A 22,205-nucleotide genomic window follows, 5' to 3' on the forward strand; every position below is an offset into this window, starting at 1 on the left:
GCCTGTACAAGATGTTTGAAGGAAGAGTTCCTTGCACTTAAAAATTGTCTTCAATGACTTTGTTCCTTGGGAACAGCCTTCCCCGTTTGGAAACTTTCCCCTTACCTAACCTAGGACATAGGTAGTCGGGGAAGTAGGTTTGAAAAGGAGAGTCTGGTTGTAAGTGGAGCAAGAAATAACATATATACCCTTTCACTGCTTCTCTTACAAAATTTGCTATTCCTAATGTGAAGCTAACAGGGTAAAAGCCATTTTCCATCCATCATTTCCTTTCCCATTAGACTATAGCATTCTTAAAGTTGGAATGAGGCTTTTTTTTTTTTTTTAAAGAATAAGTTGTTACCAATCAATAAGTCGGTAACTTTGCCTAGATTTTAATGATTATAATTATGAAAATGTAATGACCCGGGCTCACTTAATTATTTAGTCTGACTGTGTTTTTTGGCATTACCCAGACATATTAATAAAGCTTTTTTTGGAGGGCGTGTTGTGCAATGACTTGATATGAGATCTCAGTTCCCAGACCAGGGTTTGAACCCAGGCTGCAGCAGTGAAAGTGCTGAATCCTAACCACTAGACCACTAGAGAACTCCCAATAAAGCAATTCTTAACATGGCCAGCTCTGTATATTTCTCTGTTATCTTTAATCCCACTAAAAAAGTAGCAACTAAATGAGGTTCACCTGGTTGGTACTGATACTGGTAATAAAAAGAAAATATTTGCAGAATTCCCCCAGTGGCACAGGGGGGTTAAGGATCTGGTGTTGTCTCTGCTATGGCTCAGGTCACTGCCTGCCCCTTCCCCGAACATCTGCATGCCATGGGCATGGCCAAAAAAAAAAAAAAAAGTTCTCAGTTGTTTAGCCTGTGATTGACCAGAAGGCAGCCTCCCCAGGGAAGGGCCAGAATGATTCAGAACTCACTGTACATGTGCATCTGTGGATCACCTGAGAGTTCGGGGCCTCTTTTGCCAGAGCGCTGTCAGTGTTTTCTATGCACTTCTTCCCAAGCTTTGTGAATCATCTGGAGATCTTGTTAAAATGCAGATGCTGACTCATTGGGTCTGGGGTGGGACCTGAAAGCCTCAATTTCTATCCCACTCCCCATGATACGTATGCTGACCATCTTCAGACCACACTTTGAGCAGCAGGTTTTGGTATTCTCTTCCAGATCATGAAGGAAAGGTATTCTCTGTGGCACGGGCAGTACTTGCATTCCCAAAGTCTGATGTGTGTTTGTGTGATTTTCTGGTATCTGGGGGAACCTGATCAATTGTAAAAGTGAAGAGCATCTGTATTCTATCACTTCTCCACATTATTTAGTTTACCTTCATGATACCTATCTCTTTGGAGAAATGTCACATTCAGAGAGGGCCTCTGACTTGCCTGAGGTCACATTCAGTTGCCCTTAAAAACCTCAGTTGCTGCTTTTTGAGCAGTGTCTAAGTGGACGTCAGCATCTATCCTCTTCCTAGCTTTTATTGTAATCTAAATGATAGCTCAATTTCAGATCATCTGCTTGCAGACTCTAAAATAACAAGAAGAGACTTACTAAAAATAACAGGGAAGAACCTTTCTCCATATTAGTGTCACAGTAGGACTACTAGGTTTCTTCTGCACAGGGATTTCTTTGGCCAGCGGGATTCTACAGGAGCAGCCCTGGAATGTCTCCTTGGAATTCAGGGGAGTTCTGTACAAGGAGTTACTTCCTGTCTCTGGTCCATAAGCCCCATGGCTCTCTATTTAGGAAACCAGGGCCTTGACTTTGTTTTTGCCTCAAGATATGATCACCCTTCAAATGAAAACACCAAGTGGAACATTTACTCTGTGTATGATACGTCTTATTTCTCTAATTTAATAATATATTACTGTTCTATTTAAGTTTCTGAATCAGACACCTGAGGTGTCCATTATTTAGAACTTCCAAGAAAGCAGATTTAAAGTGTTTTTTTAATTGTAATGTGGGTTTTTTTGGTTGTTTTTTTCCTGTATTTGTTCAGTTTTGACTTTGATCTTTCTGATTTGAGTATAGTACTTTTTGTGTGTGTGTGTGTTGTTGGTTTTTGTAAAATGTCCATTATTCTCCATAGGTTGATCCTTAGAATGAAAATCTCTTTGTGACTGGTGTTTGTGTGCTGCATTTATTCACAATACTTCAGTAGATGTGTATAAGAAGAGACACCTGGGTGGGGTGGTGGGGAGGGTGTGTGTGTGTGTGTGTTAGGATTCTGTTTCTGCTTTGATAGTAACTCTTCTTGTGATCTTGAATAATATTGCTAGATCTCCATGGACCTTTATTTCTTTACTAAAAGTAAATGTGTCAAGTTATCATTTACAGTTCTAACACTCTAGAATTCTGCCCCTCAATATCTTCATTTCTTTTAGTTCTCAACAGACCGATTGTGTTTTACTGATTGTATTTTAAGTAGATTCTTTTCTGAAACCATGTTAGGAGACCATTTAATTTTATTAGTAATTGATCTCAGTCTCATTGTAGCTTGGGTATTTAGATGATAACATTTCCCATAGGTAGCCAATCATATCCATTATTTATGAATGCATATCAACCTGAGCATGCCAACTAGCGATACTTTGTGACCTGTAACCTACATTTTGGGGGGTTTTTGTTTTTTGTTTGTTTTCTGACCTTGTCCTTGATTTGTAAATCCATCCTTATTCTGGTCTGTAGGCTTTTGTATAACTCCTACACAGTGGTGGCCTAGATACTCTGTCCTGGCATAACTAGTGGCTCAAATAGGGGAGAGACAGATCATTTATCATTCTGGTTACTGTGACTGTAAGAGTAATGAATTTATGTAGCATTTATGTATTTATTTTTAATAATGCTTCTCTCTTTGTCTTTTTTTTTTTTTTTTTTTTTTTTTGGTCTTTCTAGAGACACACTCGCGGCATATGGAGGTTCCCAGGCTAGGGGTCCAAGTAGAGCTGTAGCTGCTGGCCTACGTCACAGCCACAGCAACATGGGATCTGAACCCGCCTCTGCAACCTACACCATAGCTCATGGCAATGCCGGATCCTTAACCCACTGTACAAAGCCAGGGATCAAACCCGTGTCTTCATGGATACTAGTTTTGTTAATCACTGAGCCACGACGGGAACTCCATATGTAGAATTTTTTTTAAATTACATTCTGATTCATTATGACTTCGCTTCAACTTGCCAGCAGATTTCCTCTGTTACTTGGATTTATAATCTTTGATTCTGCTTCTAGACAGTTTTGTTAACTATATGGGAGACCTGATTTGAATCACCAGTCAGAAAGACTCCATACATACTACTTTTCCACATTAAAAAACAAATTGTTCTTTACCTATTACCTCAATATATTTTGTTTATAAAAGGTATAGGGCATGTCTTTCATAGCTGATTTATCTTTGAAAAGATTAACTGTACAGCTACCTGAGAAAATCAAAAACTCATTTCTCAGAGTCAAAGAAAGCACTTTATCACAGTGACTTTTAAGTTTATTCAATTTATTCATTCGGTTTGTTATGTATAATTGTCTTAGTAAACTGTTTTGAAGTTAACCATCAACTCTAAATGTGAAAATTAAACAAAGCAAAATGAAATGTCCAACTTGATCAACATCAAAGTCCCTCCATATTGAGCAGCTCCTCTGTGCCAGGGCCCAGGACTGAAAGGGCAGATAGAGGAAGGGGCGGGGGTGCCACCCTGACTATTTAAGGATGTTTGTGGTGGGCTAGAACAGCTCATTCAATCTTCAGCCTTCACATTGTCCTAAACTGCGAAGAAAAACAAGGTTTTCCCTACTTAGACTGTTTTCTTAACTCAGAATTAGTTGCTTCAGAGTAAAAAAATAATCTTTTTCTATGTAGACAAATGGGTAAATCAGTAGCATGAGAACAACCAGCTTATAAAATAATGTGTAGGCAGGAAATAACAGATAATTGCTGCTAAATATCTTGAGCAATTGATTAGCCCCTATTAAATCCAAGTGCTTTATTATCGTTCACCAACTTACTCATGTCGCTTCTGTCAACACACATGTGTTGAAGAGCAACAAATCTTATCTTCTTAAGTCCATGATGTTTATCTACTTGGTTGATCAGTATTCTTTCATTATACATGTTGAGATGGAACAGTTTTTTCTCTCCCCTCTCCCCTCTCTTATGGTGGAAAGTGCAAAGATTACACTGCAGAACCTAACCACAATATTTGAAATGCCATCACTAATAATCACCATGGAAACTGGAGATCTCTGATGTCACACTGCCCGTACCATTTCTAAAAGGGCAAATATAACTGTTGGTAGACACTATTTAAAAAGCTACTTAATACTCCCAACAAAACGATTTTTTTTTTTCCCTTTAGGCAGTTTTGGCTAGGTATCAGATCCAATCATGTTACCGTTCCTCTTTGCCAGGCTAATTGCTATGCATCAAGACGAACAGCTTATTCCCCAAGCTCCCCCTTCTACCTTCGTCATAAGCAGTATCCTATTTGTGTTCCTTCAAGTAGAAAATTAACATGGCCATTGGCCAGGAATTGTACAGGGCTGACGGATCAAACAATGGTGATGAGAAATGAGGAAAATGTCTGAGTGTTTGATGACAGAAATCACTGAAGTCAGAGACTGATAGCCATTTTGTTTAAACCTATTCAAAAGGCAAAGAAGAGGGAAGAGGAGAAGAGCTTAAATATAGCATGAGCAAACGAGGCCCTGTGGGGATGAGATCATTCTAAATCATGATGCTCAGAGTTGTATGACTCTAAAGCCACATCTCCAGTCCCTACTAGAGAAAAAAATTAGTGCGCCTGAGACATATATCATCCAGTATGGCTTCCTAGGACTGAAATTAATGGTCTTGTACTCGAGAACCACTGATTAATCAAATGACACGTGGGCAGAAAATAACAGTTGTTTTATGTCATTGAACTACAAATGGCTAAGATGTGCTTGCTGGACCCCAGAAACTTTGCCTGTATTCCAGGCTGTGACACACCTCCCTACATTCAAGGTGAAGGTAGTTTTATTCTTTGCATTATAATCTAGTTGGAAAAAAGGGTACATTTGTAACTAGATCTGTCTGGTAATGGACTCATAAGCCTTACTAAAATGCCTAAAAAAGCTTTTCCTCATTTTGGCTTACCTATTTGCTAATGGACCCAGAAAGCCTCCCAAGTGCAAGCCAGTTTGTGGCACATATGTTAATATAGGAATTCTCAGAAAGAAAGAAAAAGATTGCTCTTTTACAGTTTCTGTTTCGTCCCTTTACATAATTTATCTTTTTATAAATTATCCCCTAACAAAGTGCATGTTTGTTAGGGTTCTGTATAGTCCTCTGTTTCTTTCACTTTGATACTCTAACAGTGGTCATAAGTATTTCTGATGCACGTTCCAGTGAGATTTTGTGGTGGTGGTAAATATCTTTCTTTTCAGATGCAACATAAAATATTGCTTTATTACAGAGCTTTGTTAATTTCAGTATCATTATTAATTAGACCCACAGTAGGGACATAGAATACTGTTTCACTGGATAGCAAAGTAGCTAAATGTTTGCAAAGTGGTGACTGTATTGCAGCTAGACTGAGGAGGCACTGTTGCATAGCTCCCTCAGGATGGTTTACTCCCTGACTTGATGTTTATTCGTTTGTAGGTGAATCAGATACCATGTATAGTACATTGCCTGTCAAGTGCATAGGCCCCATCCCTCACTTGGCATCACATGTGTATATCAATGAGTATGTATTTTTTAAATATTCCCAAATAGGCCACTAGTGAGTTTCCACTGTTGGATCCTGTGGGCAGCTGTATTTTTGTTAATGTTTCCTGGGCAGAAACTAGTGATACTGGAGTTCCTGTCATAGCTGAGTGGTAACGAACCAGAATGGTATCCATGATGATGCAGGTTCGATCCCTGGCCTCACTGAGTGGGTTAAGGATCCAGTGTTGGCGGTGAGCTGCAGTGTAGGTTGCAGATGCAGCTAAGATCCCAAGTTGCTGTGGGATGTAGTATAGGCAGGCTGGCAGCTACAGCTCCAATTTGACAACCCCCGGGGAACTTCCATTTACTGCGAGTGCAGCCCTAAAAAGATAAAGAAAGAAAAAAAGAAACTGGTGATACCAGTAGATACGCTGATTGGCAAGTGCTGTTACTCTTCCCAGACCCATGTTGTTGGGTCTTCTTGTGTCTCCAAAACATGTGCACTAAAGTCCTGAGGACAGCCTTGCTGATGTTGACATAGCTATGTCTGTAGACTTTTTCTCCCCATCCTAGTCTCTTCATTTATGGATATTGGGGATGATGCTTGTATAGTTTTGCTTGGGTAGAGGAACGATGTTGGATTACGTGGTTCCTACTAATATTCCTGAGAGGTCTGGGAGCTTTGATAGAAAGAACTGCCTTTTTTGTAAAATTACACACTTCATAGGCTTTTTTCTGAGGAAAGATGTCTTTTCCAAAGTGGTCTAGCCCACACCGCTTACCATCTGCTGTCTATCACAAAGGCTCTTTTGTAGTTTGGTGCATGTCAACTCCTTATCAGGTGTAACGTTCATGTGATTTGTACTGTTCTTCTCTCTACGTATTTGGCATTGCTATAACCTATTTGGTTTGATAAAGCTTTTTTCTTTTAGATCTTTTAGAGGCAGGAATTTGGCAGATTCTTCCCCTTTGTGTGAGCAGATAACTAAATATGCTGGAAAATATTGATGGTGCCTTTTTTAGCAACAAGCAAGGTATTGATATTATAGAACCTTTTTAGTTGGGGCATTTATAATTCCAACAGGACACACAGGGAATTTCTTTGGTTAGCCTGGCTTAAACTGTCATCTCTAACCAACAGCTCACATTTATAAGACATTAAGTGGTAAATTTAGGGTTTTAAATGGTGGCTGTGGAATAATGTTTCCTTATGTTCCTCACCCTCTACCTCCCAAAGCAGTTTTCATGTTGTCCACCATTTATGAATGAACAGATCTATACCCTATGTTACCTCTTACTGCAGATTCTACTGATCAGTGCTTGTCTGGGTTATATTTGTGGTGTAACACATCACCCCCAAAATTAGTGCCTTAAAAGCAACCATTTTATTTGCTGAGTGATTCTGTGGGTCAGAAATTCATCAGGGCATAGCAAAGATGGCTCACCTCTGTTCCGTGAGGTCTAGGGCCTTGGCTGGTGGCTTAAAAGGCTGGCATCTGACTGGGGTGGCTTGTCTGGAGTGTCTCTTCTAGCTGGTAGGGGGTACTCGGCCAAGGCTGTCAACATGAGCGCCGTGGTTCTTCTCTATGACTTGAGCGTCTCCTAGCTTGAAGGAGGTGAAGCCTTGGCCTCGAAGTCCCAGAACACCTTATATGCATTATTTATTGCTATGTAATAAAAAATAAAATAAAAAAAAAACTTAGTGGCTGAAAACAAGCAGTTCTCTCACGGTCTCTGTAGGTCAGGAATCTAGAAATGATCTAGGTGTGTGCCTCTGGCTCAGAGCATCTCATAAAGCTGCAGTTAAGGTGTCAGCTGGGGCTGTAATCATTTCAAGATTCAAGTAGGATTGAAGGGTCCACTTCCAAGTTCACTGTGTGCTTTTGGCAGGCATGAGTTCCTCATAGGCCGTTGGTTTCAGGGCCACAGGTTCTCCCAGTCCCATGTGGGCCTCTCCGTAGCGCTGCTCATCACACGTCAGCTTGCTTCCCCCAGCAGAGTGACCACAGGCAGAGCCCCTTTGAGATGGAAGCCCTAGTTTTTATAAGCTGGTCTCAGAAGAGAGCCGACAAGTCCAACCCATCTTCAATGGGCAGGATTTAGACATGACTGTGAATGCCAGTAGACAGTGAACTTTGGGGGTCATTTTAGAAACTGTCTACCATGATGTGACTTCTGCCCCATTCTTTTGGTTAAGGAAGTCAGTGGGCCAGCCCAGATTTAAAGGGAAAGGAAAAGCTTCCACTGCTCAAAGAGAAAGGATGTGGTAGTGGCTGTCTTTGGATACTAAGTGAAAGGATACATTTTCATTAACTTGTGATTAGTAGGCATCCAGTCCCTTTCCACAGGAAACTTCATTTAGCCTTCTCCCAGGATGGACTCTCTTCGGGCTTACCTAGATTCAAAGGTTCTTGCCCCAATCCATCATACAGCCATCATGGCAGCGGTTACACCTAACGCTGTCCTAAGCAGAGTTTGGCAGGCTCCACAAGAGCACCTGCATCTGACCTTCAGTCTGCCATCGCTTCCATGAGGACATTCCTCTACTTCCCCTTACAGGCCTGTCTAAATATCTTGTGCTTTGGGTCTGTGATATTGACCATATATTGTCCTTCTAGGTAATGGATTATATTAAGGCTATCTTTGGGCTGAGGGCAATGTTTTCCCTGGGGAGAGCTGACCTAATTAGATATTCCTTCCTCTCCCTAACACGTGAAGATAGTTAATGCACTTTAAAGTTTTTTCTACCCCCATTTAGGGAAGAAGTGAATTGTATACAACATAAAATTTGCCATTTATAACCATTTTTAAGTGTACAGTTTAGTGGCATTAGTTACATTCACAGTGTTGTGCAATCATCATCACTACTTCCAAAACATTTTTACCACCCCAAACAGAAACTCTGTACTTACTAAGCAATAATATCCGATTGCTCCATTTCCCAAGCCCATGGTAACTTCTAATCTACCTCCTGTCTCTATGAAATGGAATCATACATCATGTATCCTTTTGTATCTGGCTTATTTCACTAACCATAATGTCTTTAAGGTTCATCCCTGTTACATGCCTGGGTGTGTGCGCGTGCGCGCACACTCACACACATTTGTGTTGTTTCCATATTGTGAATAATGTTGCTACCATATGGTGTACAAATACCTATTTGAGTCTCTGCTTTCAGTTCCTTCAGTTGCTGGATAAGTGGTTATTTTGTTTTAACTTTTTGAGGAATCACTAAATTGTTTTTTATAGCTGCTCCACCATTTTACTTTCCCATTAACAGTGCACAGGATTCAGTTTCTCCACATCCTTGCCTGCACTTGTTTTTTTTTTTTTTTTTTTTTTTTTTGTGTGTGTGTATAGCCATCTTAATGGATGTGAAGTGATGTTTTATTGGAATTTTAACTTATATTTCCTTAATGACTAAAATGATGTTGAACATCTTTTTATGTGCTTGTCATTTTTGTATCTTTAGAAAAATGTCTAGTCAAGTCCTTTGCTTATTTTTAATCAGATTGTCTTTTGTTTCTGAGTTGTAGGAATTTTCAGTATTTTCTGGCTACTAGAATCTTAAATGATCTCTAATGTGCAAATATTTTCTCCTGCATATACTCATAAAGATAGTGGTCTGTAGTTTTCTTCATGTCTTTGTCTAGCTTTGGTATCAAGGTATTACTAACTTCATAGGATGAGTTAGGAAGTGTCCCACTTCAGTTTTTTGGATGTGCTTCAGAAAGATTGGTATTGATTCCCTAAATGTTTTGTAGAAATCACCAGTAAAGTCATGTGGTCCTGGGCTTTACATTGTTGAGAGGATTTTTATTATTCATTCATTTGCTTTACTTGTTATGGAACTGTATAGACTTTCTCTTTGTTCTTGGGTCAGTTTTTATAGTTTGTATTTCTAGGAATTTGTTCGTTTCAACTGGGTTATCCATTGTGTTGGTGTACATACATATTCATATTGTTATTTGTGTTCTCTCATAATTCCTGTTATTGCTAGAGAGTCAGTAGTAATGGTTTTCATTTCTAATTTTAGTGACTTGAGTCTTCTCTTTTTTTTCTTTGTGCTTTATTAAGACCTGTTTTATGCCTGATATATGATCTAAGCTGGATAATGCTCTGTGTCCACTGTGGAAAATGTGTAAACTGTTTTTGTTGGGTGATGTGTTGTGTTAGGTCTAATAGGTTTAAAATGTTGTTCAAGTCCTCTATTTCCTTATTAATCTGACTTTTCTATCCATATTGAAAATGTATATTGAAGTCTTCAACTCTTACTGTAGAACTATTTCTCTCTTCAGTTCTTTTTTCCAGGCTTTCAGCAGTCTGCCTGTAATGTTCTCTGGTGCGGATCTCTTTGAGTCTATCCTGCCTGGAAATTGTTGAACTTCCTAGAAATGTAAATTTAAGTGTTTTATCAAGTTTGGGGTGTTTCTGGCCATTATTTTTGTAAATATTTTTTCCTACCCTTTGTCTCTTTCATCTCCCTCTGAGACTCATATAATGTGTATGTTAGTATGCTTAGTGGTGTTGATGTAACATAGGTTCCTTGTTTTAGCTATTATACTTTTCAGCTCCAGTATTTCTATTTGGTTCCTTTTTATAATTTCTTTTTATTGAGGTTCCCCCCTTCATTTATAGAGTGTTCTTATTTTTCCTTTAGTTATTTTTATTTTCTTTTTGTAATTGAAAAAATATTTGACATACCACTGTGTAAGCTTAAGGTGTAGGACCTGTTGATTTGATACGTTTGTGTAATGCAGTATCATTACCACTGTAATGTTATGGACAACTGCAAGATATCACACACTTAACATTTCTTTTTTGTGGTGAGAATAATGAAGATCTAGTCTCTTAGTAGATTTGATGTTTGCCATACAGTATTGTTATCTATGATCATTATATTGTATAGCAAATAACCACGACTTATTTATCTAGAGGTGTCAAGTTTGTACCCTTAGCAATATCTTTCCTATTTCCCTATCCTTCAGCCCCTGGTTACCACCATTCCACTCTCTTTTTACAACTTTGGCTTTTTTAGTTTACACATGTAAGTGTATACTAACTCTTTATCTGACATATCACTTAGCATAATGCCTCAAGATCCATCTGTTTTGTTTCAAATGGTATAGAAAAAGCTTTCCTCCTTTCTTGTTTTTTTAAATTTGTGTAATGATGTTTTTTTCCATTATATCTGGTTTACAGTGTTCTGTCAATTTTCTACTGTATAGCATGGTGACCCAGTTACACATACATGTATACATTCTTTTTTCTACATTATTGTGTTCCATCATATGTGACTAGACGTAGTTCCCTGTGCTAAACAGCAGGATCTCATTGCTAATCTGACTTCCTCCTTTCTTATGGCGGAATTATATTTGTGTGTGGTGTGTGTGTGTGTGTGTGTGTGATAGTTTCTTTATCCGCTGACAGACACAGGTTGTTTCCATATCTTGGCTATTGTGAATAATGCTGCAATAAACATAGGAGTGCGTGTATCTCTTCAGTATGCTGTTTTTGTTTCCTTTGGATGTATGCCCAGAAGTGGAATTTTCTGGATCATATGGTAGTTCTAAATTTTTGAGGAGCCTCCATCCTGTATTCCACAGTGGCTGTACGAGTTCACTTTCCAGCAGTGTGTAAGAGGCTTCCCTTTTCTTCATGTCCTCACCACCAGCACTTGTTCTCTCTTATCTTCTTGATGGTCATTCTAACAGGTGCAAGGTGATATCTCATTGTGGTTTTGACTTGCATTTCTCTGATGATTAGTGATGTTGAACACCTTTTCCTATATCTCTTGGCCATTTTGATGTCTTCTTTGGGAACATGTCTATTTAGTTCCTCTACCCATTTTTAAAATTAGATTGTTTTTGGTTATTGAATCGTATGAGATTTTATATATTTTGATATTAACCCTTCATCCATTAATATCGTTTGCAAATATTTTCTCCTGTTCTATAGGTTGCCTTTTCTTTTTGTCCTTTATTTCTTTTGCAATGCAGAGGCTTTTTAGTCCGATGCAGTCCCATTTGTTGACTTTTGTTTTGGTTTGTGCTCCTTTTGTTCTTTGTCCATGGTTTCCTGTAGCTCTGTAAGCATAATTAATACAGTTGACTTTGCCTAATAATTCCCAGTGTTTAGGATCCTCAGGCATAGTTTCTGTCAACTGCTTTTTTCTTGTGAATGAGCCTTAGCTTCCTGGTGTAATCATTACAGTTTTTTTGTTTGTTTACAGCTGCACATACTCAATTATAAAAGTCAGATTCTCTCCCTCAGGGATCTCTCCCTTGAGGGCTGCAGTCATGCCTTTATATTCTTCAAACTGCTTTTTTGCAAAGTCAGTATTTATTGTTGCATGTGGTCACTAAAATTTGTTTCATTCTCTCTGCCATCAGCCTGTTACCTGACAGGGATTTCCTTCAATATCTTGATCTTGAAAAGGGGGTGGTGAGGGAATCTATCTCTTCAAATCTTCTAGTAGATACGCTTATAGCCCACTGTGGCTCCAGCCAGCCCCTCTAGAACTGGGGGGCTGTCAGTGGTTCACTTACAAAGGTTCAGTGGCCTCTCCCTCCATCAGGCACTCCCAGGTTGCTCTAAGTGCCTTATCAGGATCTGGGATCTCCAAATAGTTGGCTTTGATTGTTTTTTCCAGCTTCATGCTTGTTTCAGCAAAACGACTGATCTCTAGAGTCATCTATTCTACCATTTTCCTTCTTAAAATCTATTTTTTTAAAGACTATAAATAGAAGGGATTCCTGTTCCTACCACATTATCCATGGCAGTCTTTAACTTCTGCAGAAACACACTAATGATCTGGGACTTGAGCAGAGTAGTGAGAATGATCTGTGACAGCAAACATTCTGTGCTGGTGGGCATAGAGCCACTCATTTTTGAGGTAGATGATTGTGGGCTCTCCTCTGTCAGACTCCCTCTGAAGAATAAACCCAAGAACTGTTAAGATTGCCCTCCATCATCACCCTACTGTAAGTTACCACAGTGGCTTCTATTAGTTTCTCTATACTGCTTTATATCACCTGCTTTTATTCTTTGTTCTTTTTACTTTGTTATCATCTTTGGTACAGCCATTTCAAAAGGGACAGGGGAACCTTCGGGCTGCTGGGTAACCAGCTGAATCTTAAGCCTCTCCTAAAATGTTCTCTGTATCTTCCAAGGTGGTGGAGAATAATGTACTAATGTGCTGTGTTAATGACCTGCAGTAGCTGACTACTTTGAAGAGCTAAAATTATTTGTGGGTAACCTTGTAAGAGTTTGTTTTTTTAACAGAACAGGGAAAAAAAATTCTCTCTCAAAGATTTTGGGTCATTGAGTTAATTGGCTCTTTTTCAAACGTTCAAAATAAAAACCTTTCCCCAACTCTGATATCAGTGTGCATTGTTGAAGAGTGAAATATTGCCATCCTGCTAAGAGATCAATGAGATGTAATAACATCTCATTTCAGTAGCAAATGAATGAAACTAATGAATACATTTGCCTTGTATTAATGCTGCAAGGCATATATCAAGCACTCAATAAATAGTTGATTAATTGAACCCAAAAATAATTAAAATAGTTTTTTGAATTTGTTTTTATTTCACTGATTTTTTTATTAAAAGGATTATGAATCATCTCAGTCTTGCAGCTAATCAGAAAAGTCAGAAATTTAAGTTTTAAAGAATAGATTTAGCATATTTTCTCTTTTTTCAAGTTTGGCTTTAGGAATGTGATGTGAGCTCATATTAATTCATTTCAACACCTAGCTAGCCATGAAACACAACCTTGTGTCCTACAAAGATAGTGTCAAAGAACAGAAGTGAACCTCTAGATTTCTAATTCATTTTCCTTCTTCAGACATGAAAATGTCTGCATTATTGGGCCAGAGTTTTTCTTTCCTTGAAGAATCCCAAGCAATAAAAATCTTTAATTTCCAGGCTCCTAGTATATACTCAGTAAATACATGATCAGTTAAACTTCCTTCATTATTTCTTCCTCTATTAAATAACAGTAGAAATTTCATATTCTTTCTTTGTCCAGTTGGAATCACTAAACCCGAGTTTTCTCATTTTCATTTTACATATGCATGAAGAATTGCTTTCCCCATTTAAACAAGGATTCATGTGGTGGGAATTACTTAATCCTATCTTCTCCTTTTCATTTTTAAAAGTTGGCAGTGAACTGTAAAAAATAAACAGCAAAGTTCATTCAGTGTTAAAAAATGAATTGTGGGAGTCCCTGGTGGCACAGTGGTTAACGAATCCAACTATGACCTACACCACAACTCACGGCAATGCCGGATCCTTAACCGGATCCCTGCCCTTGCTCAGTGGGTTAAGGATCCGGCATTGCCGTGAGTTGTGGTGTAGGTCACAGACTCGGCTTGGATCCTGCGTTGCTGTGGCTCTGGTGTAGGCCAGCGGCTATAGCTGCGATTCGACCCCTAGCCTGGGAACCTCCATATGCCGTGGGAGCGGCCCAAGAAATGGCAAAAAGACAAGAAAAAAAAATGAGTTGTTTAACCAATGCCCATTTAAGACAAGAACATAACCAACATCTAAGAAGTGTCCCCTCTTGTCCCTACCCAATCCTAATCCCCTCCCCTCTCCTTGCCTTCTTCTTTCCCCCAGTACCCTCTCTTTTCCTGTTTTCTTCCATCTGTTTCTTTATATTCCACTACCTAATTATGAATCAGTTAACTATATATACTTTTGTTATTTTTAATTTTAAATAAGTAGGATTTTAGTATATTTTCCTTTTTGTTCTGGCTATTTTGTGCAACATTATTATGAGATTGAGTCATTTTGTGTGGCTCTGTTCATTCATTTTCACTGATAGACAGGATTCCATTATGCCAATATCTCATAATTTACCTGTCTTAATCTTGCTGAATATTTGGGTAGTTTCCAATTGGGCTTATGAATATTCTTAAATATGTATCCTAGGGCCCATATACACACATTTGCAGGTATATATACCTAGGAGCAGCACTGCTGGATTTCATGGAGTACATATGTTTTAACTATAAGAGTCTGCAGAGTGGTTTTCCAAGGTGCTACCAATTTTCACTCCCACCAGAAATGTGTGAGAGTTTCAGTTGTTCAATATGATGAGTATATAGTATTAATTCTTTATAGTTTTTACATTCCCTGGTGACTAATGAAGTTGACCACCTTTTCATATGCATAGTGGCCATTTAGATAGCCTCTTTTCTGAAGTGTCTGTGTGTGAGATATATTTTTTCAAAATTCCACACATCATTACTATTACAGTTATAACTGTTGTTATATACAGTCAATATTCACTTAGATTTATTGGTATATTTACCACTTTCTTTGCTCTTCAGTTCTGCATCTCTAAGGTAGTTTATTCATTTTCATTGATGTGTATGATTCTATGTGTGGATATATCACAATTTATGTTTTACTTCTGATATATATTTATTTGGATAATTTGCAAGTATTATTTCCTCTGTGCCTAAATGATTTATTTTAGTAATAATCTGCTGGTGGCAAATTATTCTAGTTTGATTATATGAAATATATTATGCTTATTCTTTTCATTGTTGTTGAAACTGTTCTGTTTTATTATTGCTGAAAATCTTTCATTTTTTAAATTTTAATTGAAGTATAGTTGATTTTCAATGTTGTGGTAATTTCTGCTGTACAGCAAAGTGATTCAGTTATACAGATACACACATCCATTCTTTTTCAGATTCTTTTCCCGTATAGATTATCACAGAATATTGGGTAGAGTTGTCTGTACTATACAGCAGGTTTCCATTAGCCAGTCATTCCATATATAACTTGTGTGCATATGCCAGTCCCAAAGCCCTAATCCATCCCTACTCCCCCCAACACCAGTTCCCTTTGGTAACCGTAAGTTTGTTTTCAAAGTCTGTGTGTCTGTTTCGGTTCTGCAAATAAGTTCATTTGTATCCTGTTTTTAGATTCTACATATAAGTGATATCACATGATATTTGTCTGCTTACTTCACTTAGTATGATAATCTCTTCTAGGTCCATGCATGTTGCTGCAGATGACACTATTTCATTCTTTCTTATGGCTGAGTAGTATTCCATTGTGTGTATATATATATATCACATCTTCTTTATTCCACTGTTGATGGACATTTAGGTTGCTTCCATGTCTTGGCTATTGTAAATAGTGCTGCAGTGGACATTGGGGTGCATGTATCTTTTTGAATTATGATTTTCTCCCAATAGATGCCCAAGAGTGGGATTGCTAGATCATATGACAGTTCTATTTTTAGTTTTTTAAGGAACCTCCATACTGTTTTCCACAGTGGTTTACCAATTTACATTCCTACCAACAGTGTAGGTGGGTTCCCTTGTCTCCACATCCTCTCCAGCATTTATTATTTGTAGACTTTTTGTTAAAGGCCATTCTGACTGGTATAAGGTGGTACCTCATGGTAGTTTTGCATTTTTCTAATAATTAACGATGTTGAGCATGTTTTCATGTGGTTTTTGGTCATCTCTCTCTTTGAAGAAATGTCTGTTTAGATCTTCTGCCTATTTTTCTGTTGGGTTGTTTATTTTTTTTTATATTAAGCTGCATGAGTTGTTTGTATGTTTTGGAGATTAATCCCTTGTCAGTCATTTGCAGATTATTTTCTCCTGTTGGATGGGTTGTCTTTTTGTTTTGTTTATGGTTTAATTTGATGTACAAAAACTTTTAAGTTGAATTAGGTCCCATTTGTTTATGTTTATTTTTATTTTCATTACTCTAGGAGATAGATACAAAAAGATATTGCTGTGGTTTATGTCAGAGTGTTCTGCCAGTGTTTTCCTCTAAGAGTTTTATAGTATTGAGTCTTTTAGGTCTTTAATCTATTTTGAGTTTATTTTTGTACGTGGCATTAGAGAGCATTCTAGTTTTATTCTTTTACATGTAGCTGTCCACTTTCCCCAGCACCACTTAATGAAGTGTGGTGCTGTTTTTTTGTGCCAGTACCATACTGTTTTGATGACTGCAGCTTTGTAGTATATAGTCTGAAACCAGTGACCCTGATTCCTTCAACTCCGTTTTTTGCTGCATTCCATAGATTTTGGATCGTTGTGTTTTCGTTTTCATTTGTCTCTAGGTATTGTTTGCTTTCCTCTTTGACTTCTTCGGTGATCTGTTGATTGCTTAGTGACATATTGTTTAGTCTTCATGTGTTTTTGTTTTCTGCAGTTTTTTCCTTGTAGTTGATTTCTAGTCTTACAGCATTGTAGTTGGAAAAGCTGCTTGATACAAGTCAATTTCCCTAAATTTACTGAGGCTTGATTTGTGGCCCAGAATGTGATATAGCCTAGAGAATGTTTCATGTGCACTTGAGAAGAATGTATATTTGGCTGCTTTCAGATGGTATGCTCTATAAATATCAATGTTCTATAAATATCAATTAAGCCCATCTGGTTTAATGCGTCATTTAAGGCCTGTGTTTCCTTACTGATTTGCTGTCTGGATGATCTGTCCATTGCTGTGGGTGGGGTCTTAAAGTCCTCCATTATTACTGTGTTATTGTCGATTTCTCCTTTTGTGGCTGCCAGCAGTGCCATTATATATTGAGTTGCTCCTGTGTTGGGTGCATATGTATTTACAATTGTTCTGTCTTCTACCTCAGTTGATCCTTTGATCAATGTTGTGTCCTTCTTTGTCTCTTCTGTCTTTATTTTAAAGTCTGTTTTGTCTGATATGAGTATTGCTGTTCCAGCTTTCTTTTGATTTCCATTTGGATGGAATACCTTTTTCCATCCTCTCACTTTCATTCTGGAGGTATCCCAAGAACTGAAGTGGGTCTCTTGCAGACAGCATATATATGTTTTTGTATCCATTCAGCCAGTCTGTATTTAATTTAGAGCATTTAATCCACTTATATTTAAGGTAATTATTGATATGTATGTTCTTATTGCCATTTTGTTAATTGTTTTGGATCTGTTTTTGATTGTCATTTTTCTTCCTTTCCTCTTTCGTTCTCATCTTGTGGTTTGATGACTGTCTAGTGTTGTATCTGGATTGCTTTTTCTTATCTGTGTGTGTATCTCTCCTGTATTTTTTGGTTTGAGGTTACTGTGAGGTTTTGATATCGGAGTCTATTTCTATACAAGATTGTTTTAAGTTGCTAGTCTTTAATTGCAGTTGCATTTCCATTAACCTGCATTTGTACTCTCCTCATGATTGCTGGTTTTGATATCATATTTGTGTGTGGATGATTTCCTACCTTTACTATATGTTTGCCTTTACTGGTGAGCTTTCTCATTTGTAATTTTTTTTTTTTTCTAGTTGTGGCCTTTTCTTTTCCACCTAGAGAAATTCCTTTAGTGTTTGTCATAAACCTGGTTTGGTGGTACTGAATCTCTTACCTTTTGTTTGTCTGTAAAGCTTTTTATTTCTCCATCAAATCTGAATGAGAGTATTGCTAGGTAGAGTAGTCTTGGTTGTCATCACTTTAAGTATATCATGGCTCTCCTTCTGGCCTGCAGAGTTTCTGCTAAAAAATCAGCTCATAACCTTATTGGGGTTCCCTTATATGTTATTCGTTTTTTATTCCTAGCTGCTTTCAGTATTTTCTCTTTGTCTTTAATTTTGGTCAGTTTAATAGATACATATCTTGGGGTATTCTTCCTTAGGTTTTTATTCTATATGGTATTTACCATGCTTCCTGGACTTGAGTGAGTGATTCCTTTCCCATGTTAGGGAAGTTTTCAGCTGTTATCTCTTCACATATTTTCTCCGGCCCTTTCTCTCTCTCTTCTCTGGCACCCCTATAATGCGACTGTTGATGCATTTAACAGTTCTCTTAGACTGTCCTCATTTCTTTTCATTCTTTATTCTTTTCCATGTCAGTAGTTTCCACCAGTGTGTCTTCCATCTTGTTTATTCATTCTTCTGCCTCCTGTATTCTGTTACCGATTCCTTCTAGTGAATTTTTCATTTTGGTTATTGTGTTGTTTCTCTACTTGTTTGTTCTTTAAATCTTCTCTCTCTTTGTTAAATATTTTTTGTAATTTCTCAATCTTTGCCTCCAGTTTTTTTTTTTTTTTTTTTTTTCCTCCAAGATCTTGGATCATCCTGTCATTACTCTAAATACACTGCTTATCTCCGTTCTTCTGGGGTTTTTTCTTGTTCCTTCATCTAGAGTGTATTTCTCTGCTGTTTCATTTTGTCTAGTTTTCTGTGTTTGTGTCCTTCCTTCTGCAAGCTGCAGGACTGTAGCCTCACTTGCTTCTTATGTCTGCCCCTTGTGGGTGAAGTTGATACAGGGGCTTGTGGCAGGCTTCCTGGTAAAAAGGATTGGTGCCTGCCTACTGGTAGGAGGGTCTGTGTCTCTGGGTGTGTGCCTGAGAAGACTTCCCACAGCCTGTCTACTGATGGGTGGGGCTGTGTTCCCACTCTGTTTGGCCTGGGGCTTCTGAGCACTGAAGCCTGCTGGCTGTTCTTCCTTGGGACCAGATTTTTCCAAAATGGCAGCTTCCAGGGGAGCGCACACTGATGATTATTCTCTGGGGACTTCACCTCCAGTGTCTTGCCCCCACACTGAGCCACAGCCATCCCCTGCTTTCCCAGGAGACCCTCAAAGACCCACAGGTAGGTCTGGCCCAGATTCTTAAGGAGTCCCTGCTTTGTCCTGGGACCTGGTAGCCATGAAACCTTGTGTGTCTCCTCCAAGAGTGGAGTCTCTGTTTCCCCCAGTCCTGTGGAGTTCCCTGTGCTCAAGCCCCACTCACCTTCAATGTCAAATGCTCCAGCAGCTTCTCCTCCCAATGCTAGACCCCCAGGCTGGGGAACCTGAAGTGGGGTTTGGAACTCTCACTCCTGTGAAAGAGTCTCTGTGCTATAGTTATTTTCCAGTCTGTGGGTCACCCGCCCACCTAGTGGGTATGCAATTGCTTATATTGTGAAAGTGCCCCACCCACTATCTCATTGTGGCTTCTTGTCTTCGGGTGTGGGATATCTTTTTTGAGAGCTTCCAGTGTATTTCATCGATGGTTGTTTAGCAGATAGTTGTGATTGGGGTGTTTTCTTGAGAGGAGGTGAGCTCAAACCTTCTTTTCTTGTCTCCCTATCATTGTCTTGCTTATTCTTAAGTAAGTTTTCATATGTTGACTTGTCTCAGAGTATACCTCATCATTCTCATTATTTGCTGAGCGTTTTGAGAGAATTTGCCATCCCGAATACTTCAAGACTTAGATGATGTTAGCTTCCTCCAGGGAAGATCCCTGTTTTCTTTTGCCAGGCCTCTCTGAGGGCACTAGTTGTCCAGGAACAAGACTTGAGGTTCATGTATGTCATTTAGATGATCCTTCCCCCCACTTCAAAGTGGAGCCCTCCAGAGAACAGTCCAGAATGAGGACCTTTAGGCTGGGGTCTGTGCTTTTGCCAGGCTCTGAATTCAGACCCTTGTCCTTCACCTTCTTCAGTTTTCAAAGCAACTCTGCCTCTCATTTGCTCCCGTCTTCCTTGTAGTGTAGCTATCACCCTTCATGAAGGGGAGTGAGATGCAGGGTGTTACAGCTGCTTCTCTGCCTCTGGTGCTCATGTACCTCCTCCCATCCTGTTTGTCTCTGGCCAGCCTTTGTGGATCTCAGCTGCCCTTCCTGGATTGGGATCACCACTGAAGCAGAAGAGGCTCTACTCCCTTCTCAAAACTCACATTTTCTCCTTAGTCTCTGCCTGTTAATTAATAACTGTTAGATCTTTGATTTTTTTTTTTTATTTAGTGGAAGCATTTTTAATTTTGTCTAAAATTTTACAAAGTGTCTTCAGCTGGAAAGTTGATCCTAGTCACTTAGTCTGTCATAATCAAGCCTGAAGTCACCTTCTTTTTTAGCTTAAATACTCCTGATTTGTCTTCTTTTCCTCTGGGTCTAGCATCCACCATCAATCCATCTTTGTTGCCTTTTTAACCCAAACTCCATATCATATTTCTCTTCATTTTAAAAAGAGTGACCATGTTCATCAAGTTGTTATTGAAAACTATCTCCCTTCCTAATAGTTCCCACATTAAGCCATACCTGTTAACAAAGGTTTAATTACCTGCCTATGTTATCAGAACCTTTTATGCAATTAGTCTTTTCTTGCTGAGCCCTGTTAGTGAAATGGAAATACTCCACCATGTTTGTTTCATCCAGTGATTTATCCAACAAAGGACACCAAAAAACTGGAAAGAGATATAGGACGTAAAGTGACTGAGACAAGTCAGATGTCTTTTCTGTGCTATTAAAAAAAAAAAAAAAAAAAGATGTTCTCTTACCAGAGCTGACTTGATGTTTAAAGCCAGAGTGGGGGAAGCAGGGTTACGCATCACCCACAGCACAGGCTCTGTGGCTTCTTAGGAACACCCCTGCCAGCCATGGAGTCAAGCTGGCTCTGAATTACAGTTCTTCCATTTCCAAGCTCTCTGGCCTTGAATTGTGACCCTTTCTGAAACTTACACGCTTCACAGAATAGTGACCTCAGTCTCCTTGGTGCATGTCGAGCATCTGGCATGCGTGCCCAGCCTGTATTTAAAGGCTCAAAAAAGTGTCACCTTCCTCTCGCTTTGTACTTCACAGTCACTCAGCTGTTACTTCTTTTGTTTTGAGATGGGGTTAGCTAGAATCACAAGCTACACTGAGTTGAAGCTCATTTCCTGCTCCTGACTTATTTTCCCCTTTAAAGGGAAGATGTGTTGATTTTCAGTTTCTAAGCTTTCCTCTGGTATTGGATTTATCCCCTTAGAAAGAAAGGGCTCTAGTAACCTGGAGAAGCAAAGTGGTTTGCAGTCAAATCAGGTACCACATTGGCGAGTTTACTTTTGCCCACATCCTCTATATTTATATAAAAATAGATTCCATATTTCCTAATAGAGAGGCAGAGTAGAATTTTAAGTAAACAGGTAGGTGTGTTCCATTTTCATCTTTGATTCATCTTTTTAAGGTTTTGTCATCCCCCCCCCCAACCCAACCACTTTTATTGAAGTGCACTGAGCCAGCACATAATTAAGCTGCTCTGTGGCCCATGGCCAAGGCAGTTGGCATGTACATTTTAGGTGATTTCCTCTTTCCTCAGTATTTAGGGTAAGGGAGATTGTCTTAAGCTAAATAGTATACATCTTTCAAAGAGAGGGGGAGAAAGCTGAAGCGTTTTTGTCCACCTTGAGGGGCTTGAGTCTTGAAGGCACTTGGCACAGAGAAAGGCGGTCGCCCTGGCCTCGCCCAGCTGCAGGTTCACTGGGAGGCCAGCAGTTCTTGACAACCAGCCTTGGAGCTATAGGCCAGAGAGCAGAGTTGAGACACAGGCTTTCCCACCCAGTTGGGGCCTGCCCCGCCCTCTGCTCCTCTCATCCCACCTAGAACAAACAGTGTACTCTGCCCTGATTTAACACTGGGCCCTGCAGTGTGTCCGTGTCATTAAAACATCACCTCCCATTTTAATAATCTAATTTTTCATATGTAAAGCTTGTACACCCACACAAAAGTTTATTTTCTTCCAAAAGAGGTGCATGCTCTGGGGCAGTGTTGCAGCCAGGAAGGTAAATAC

The 22,205-nt window shown here is 39.0% G+C and overlaps 1 protein-coding gene across 1 annotated transcript in view; it reads left to right on the forward strand.

Moving 5' to 3' along the window:
* Positions 1-22,205, forward strand: part of ELP3 (elongator acetyltransferase complex subunit 3) — a 107,134-nt gene that overhangs the window by 75,624 nt on the left and 9,305 nt on the right. The window lies entirely within an intron of this gene.

The sequence above is a fragment of the Sus scrofa genome, chromosome 14, assembly GCF_000003025.6.
Source record: "Sus scrofa isolate TJ Tabasco breed Duroc chromosome 14, Sscrofa11.1, whole genome shotgun sequence".
Taxonomy (NCBI): Eukaryota; Metazoa; Chordata; class Mammalia; order Artiodactyla; family Suidae; genus Sus; species Sus scrofa.